This window comes from Capsicum annuum, chromosome 11 (assembly GCF_002878395.1).
Source record: "Capsicum annuum cultivar UCD-10X-F1 chromosome 11, UCD10Xv1.1, whole genome shotgun sequence".
In the NCBI taxonomy this organism is placed as follows: Eukaryota; Viridiplantae; Streptophyta; class Magnoliopsida; order Solanales; family Solanaceae; genus Capsicum; species Capsicum annuum.
The window spans coordinates 90,867,379-90,873,378 of NC_061121.1; positions in this window are offsets into that span (position 1 = coordinate 90,867,379).

Sequence of the window (6,000 nt, forward strand, 5' to 3'; positions counted from 1 at the left end):
ACATTAAACTAATGCATGCATTAACATTTCAATACACTCTACCAAACGACCCTTGGTAAAGGTGTGCAGTGTAGTTAGGACTATCAAAACTTTATTCGATCATCAAGTACCCCACTTCGCTGGAGATAGTGAAAAGGAAATTCTATATGTGTTGAATGGGTGCAAGAAACTGAAAGTACTTGATATTAGGAATAGCAACTTTGATAATACAACACTCTTGGGGGAGGTGAGCAAGTGTGAAAGGATTGTTACCTTCCACATAACGTAATATTACTTTAATTCCGACATTTTCTGCAATTAGAATTAGCTCGTAACTTCAATTGTTAGTTGTAGAATAATCAAAGCCTAAATATCTGTTACAATAGGTAATACTTCCTCCGTTCTAAATTATGTGTCTTTCATTTAACCGGACATGATATTTAATAAATAAGTATTGACTTTGTTAAAGTTACAAAATTACACTTCTTAAAGAAAGGAGTAATAGTATTTAAAATCAAGTGGAATCATTTTTAATTAAAAAACAAATAAAAAAGGAGTAATAGTATTTAAAATCAAGTGGGATCACTAAGAGGAAAATTGAATTGTGTCTTTAAAAACTTATTAAATAAGGAAAGGCGACATTCCTTTTGGAACGAACCAAAAAAAAAATGATGACACATAATTTGGAACGGTGGGAGTAACATATTTAAGATATAAAATTTATTCATATTACATATAATATTTATTTTAAGATCAATTGTTATATTTTAATAATTTTTTCCTTCGTGTATATGATTTTATTGATTAGAATCTTGATTTTCTTGGTTACTTCACTCAAAGTCAACATGTTTATTTCGTCTAATATGTTAGTCTGAAATTTTCTATTAAAAGAGAATCACTAAAAATTAAAAGGGAAGAATTCATTCATGCGTTGGTTATGTATAGTTCATACTCCTTCCGTTTTAAATTACCTGTCCTAAATTGAGATGACACATTGATTAAGAAAAATAATTAATAGCATACCTAATTTATCATAATACCTCTATTAAATGATGTTTATATTTTAATTTAAAGAAAAAGTAATTAATGCAAAGGGTAAAACATAAAAAAAAATTATCTCTTCTTGATTAATAAAAAAAGACAAGTAAAATAAGAAATCAAATTAAAAAATTTGGAATGAATAATTTGAGACGGGAGGGGAGTATTAACTATAAGAAATAAAGAAAGCTGAGAAAGAATGGGAATAACAAAAATAACAAGCAAAAAGAATACTTTAATGCTGATAAATTGAAGCCGAAGATTAAAACAAAGTGTGACTCTATACGACTAATTGGACCACCATTCTCAGGTAAGTTTAAAGAATGTGATTCTGATACCAAATACTTAGCTTCAATACTTTTCATTGGAACTAATGTGATATTGGTATGTTCCATAATTTAGTTATTTATTTGCTTAATTATTCAAACTTTTTAGTCATTGTTACACAAGTTTCACTTTTTGAAAATCTTAATTACCATTGATTTTCTTAAACAAACTTTTAGATTTATCGATTCATGTTGAGATTCAATATCGGTTACTTATGGATAGGAAGATTTATTTGCATGATTTTGGACAATTTTTGACTCATGAAACAACTTTTTCTATTGAGTTACACCTAAAGTTCATTTTTTATCATGGTGGACAGCTAAATATGGGAGAAAATACAGAGGATAATGGTTATGAGGAGGAGCTAGCTAAATATGTAAGAAAACATGGAGGATAAGTTATGAGGAGGATCTTCTTAACTATTAGAAGATAACAAAAAATCTCTAATTTCGCTACAAAAGCGAATGACGAATCATCCAAAAAATCAGATATTTGCACCAATGTTAATTTTTTCGATGTATATTACTATCCTTTTTATTATTTTAATATTTTGTAGTCTATCATAAATAACTTGTCTACCTTATAATGTAAAGATAAAAAGATATTCCTATATCCTGCTCTCAACAAACTTCACTTGTGTTGAGTATGTTCTTATTATGTCTAAATTAAATATATTATTGTATGTGTCTCTGTGTGAGAAGACCCATTGCCCCATCCCCACCCCTTTTTTATTTTAATTTTTTCATCTTCTGAATCAATTTTTAGGAAGAACGAAATTTATTTTAAAATAATAGTAATAATATATGAGGTTTGAAGTTAATACATCACAACTAACGTTTGAGTATCACATTAATGGAAACTTTATTTAAATGAGAAAATCTATATCTATATCTATCTATAATCTATAATATATTAAAAGTGTGAAGGGTTTTAGAAATGTCGTTTAAACTTGTTGTCCTTCATTAAAAGTCTTTGCTTTAGACAAAATTGTCTTTTCACTATTTTTTTTCAAATATTTAACAGTTCAAAAATTAATTAGATATATTTATAGTAACATTTTCTTATTAGAAGTCATCAGAATTAATGAGAACTAATACTTTTTTGGTTAGTTTAAGAATTCTAAATCAACTAAATTTGATTTTAAGATTTAAAAAATCTATAAATCTACATCTACAATATTAAAAGTGTGAAGACCATAGAAAAGTAATAGTTTAAAACCAACTAAATTTTGTTTTCGCAAAGTTGCTCAAATATTAATATAGTACGTGTTACTACTGTTGGACAATAAAATTTCGAGAACGAAAATAAATAATTGAAACAAGAAAAATATTGCAACAATCAATTTATTAGTTTCAATGTGAGTGTAACAATCTCTATGAATCCTCTGATTCGTCTTTTCAAATATAAATTCAAGGACTTAAAAGCTTGATCTTGAATTTGGACTTGATTTGTTGATTTGATAGATTTGATCTTGGCTTATGCTTGAATTCAAGGGTTTTTGAGCTTGTTCTTGAATATTGCGGTCTTGATCTTGAATCTTGATGAACTTGATTTGAATGCTTGATCTTTGTAGAGAAATTGCGGCGTTTGATCCACGAGCCTTCTCTTGCTTCTTGTTAGAGTTCTGGGGTCCTTTTTTCTGAATTATGAGACCCCTAGTTATAGTTATGGAAAGGGGAGAGTTATGATGAAGATGGACTTCCTCTGGCCAATCAAATTCAAGTGACGTGGTGCCTTTTATGGGTTTTTGATTTCACTAGGCCTGCTGCATCATTTTGACATGTGGCATGGTCCTATTGGCTCCTTCACTTGACTTGGCATGCCATGTCATTTGACACGTGGCACTCCTTTTGGTTTTTAGAATATGACAATACCTTGAGCTTAGCAAAGTGGATTCATCATTTGTAGCCTAAATTAATAGACTAGCCCAATAAAAATTGGATTTTAATTACATTCATACATGTTTGGACTTAAATAATTAAGGAAAGATTTCAGAAGTAGCAACTCTGTAGCCTTAATTATAACTTTTATAGCAACAGTTTCATAATTACGAAAAAGAGCAAATTGTATTTTATATTTAAGTAAAATGTTGCTATATAAATACATACACAAATTGAATAGTAGTTCCTATTTTAACTTCCATCAGTTAGAGTTAAATAAGGGAAGTAACCGTCCTTAATTCATTCTACATTTAAATATAAAGATTCTTTTTCCTAATATGACTCTTCTATTTTTCTTCTTTTTTTTATCCTTTTTCTTTTTTTTTCTTTTTTTTTTTTCTAATTTTTCGTTTTCTGTTTTTTTTCCTTTCTCGTATTTTTCTTTTTCTTTTCCTATTTTCATTTCATTATTCATCATTTAATTTTTTTTTATTTTGATTTCTTTTTCTTTTCTTTTTTTTTCTTTCCACTTATTTTGACTCTTCTATTTCTCTTTTTTTTTTTTTATCCTTTTTCATTTTTTTCTTTATTTTTTCTTTTCCTTTTTCTCATATTTTTCTTTTCTTTTTTTTCCTATTTTCGTTTTCTTCTTCTTATTTTGTATGTCTTTTCTTTTTGGTTTTATTTTTACACTTATATTTCTAGCTTTTATTTTTCTTTGGATTTTTCTTTTTCTATTTTTGTTTTTTTTTTCATTTTTTTTACTCTTTTATCTCTTGCTTTTATTTTTAAAAGATACATATCTATATCATATATACATATTCAAAAAAATAAAAATACATAGACATACAGATCTGCGTATGTATTCATACTACAAAACATACATATATATATCTGCATATGTATTTATAGAAATACATATCTGACTCATATGTATGTGTAAATATATAGGACACAAAATCTCTATAACTAAAAGTGATATAATACATTTGCCTAATTGCGTTTAAATTACACATTTCTTCTTCATGATGTAGACATCAAAAATATTATTATGACGAAAAATATGCATCATCCATAAATACATATGCATTAATCATAAATACATATGCGTTATTCATAAATAGATATGCATAATTGAAAAAATACATAGGCATTAGTCATAAATACATATGCACACTGAAAAAGTACATATGTATTATTCATAGATACATATGCATCTATAAAAATCTAAGCAGAACTAAAAATATATTTCCAAATCAATAAATATAGCATGCAACCCCATAAAAACGTATGAATAACTAGAAAATACATATGTATTATTCAAAAATACATATGCATATCCAAACAAATACATATGCATTAGACATAAATACATATACAATATGGTAAAATACATATGTATTATTCATAAATATATATGCATAACTTAAAAAATACATATGCACAACTGGAAAAATACATATTCTTTCTTTTCATTTGACTTCCTTTTTTTTTATATATTTTTGCACTTTTGGAGATTTTGGAGATGAAAGGTTTTCTCAATATTTTTCGTTTCATGATTTTCTCAATATTTTTCGTCTTGTCACAATGCTTCGATCTTACCTCTTCTATGTCAATTTCTTTGTTCAATTGAATAGGAGTAGAAATCAACTTAACACAAACCCTTATAATCTTTCAACAAAAAAAATCACAAAAGCCCATAAAATAACGTAGGAAAAGTTACAGCATGCCTCTATCAAATAACGTATCCCTCTATTATAGAAGACCTCCACAATCTTTCAACAACAAAAATCACAAAACCCAAAAAAAATGAATAAGATGGATGAAGAAAAAAATATGAAAAAATAAAAAATAAAAAATAAAAATTATATGAAAAGATAACAAGCAAATACTATAAATATCAACTTACCTTATTTGATGGATCACAATTTAAAACAAAAAACAAAGAAATTGAAAAAGTGAAGTAAAATATGGGAGGAAATTAAAAAAAAGTGAAGTGATATATGGGAGGGAATTAAAAAAAGTGGAGTGAAATATAGGAGAGAATTAAAAAAAGCAAAGTGAAAATAGGAAAATGTAAAAAAATGGGTAAAACCTCGCGCTTTTCAATATAATGTATAATTATTGTTACTTTGCTATAACTTGTAATTTTGAAAAAAAGTGTTGCTCTTTATTGTAATAAAAGTGTTAAGTATATTAGTTTATGTAATTTTTCCAATTATATTTTGTATTTAAATAAAATATTGCTATATAAATACATATACAAATTGAATAGTAGTTCCTATTTTAACTACCATCAGTTAGAGTTAAATAAGGGAAGTAACCGTCCTTAATTCATGTTACATTTAAATTAAAGATTTATTTTCCTAATATGACTCTTCTATTTCTCTTCTTTTCTTTTTCTTTTTTTTAATCTTTTTTCATTTTTTTTCTAATTTTTCGTTTTCTTATTTTTTTTCCTTTCTCATATTTTTCTTTTTCTTTTCCTATTTTCATTTCTTTTTTTACTATTTTATTTTTTTATTTTGATTTCTTTTTCTTTTTTTTTTCTTTCCACTTTATTTTGACTCTTCTATTTTTCTTCTTTTTTATCCTTTTTCACTTTTTTGTTTATCTTTTTTCTTTTCCGTTTTCTAATTTTTTTTCATTTCTCATATTTTTCTTTTTCTTTTCCTATTTTCGTTCTCTTCTTCTTTTTTTTTCTATTTTTATTTTTGTATGTCTTTTCTTTTTTATTTTATTTTTACACTTATATTTCTAACTTTTATTTCTCTTT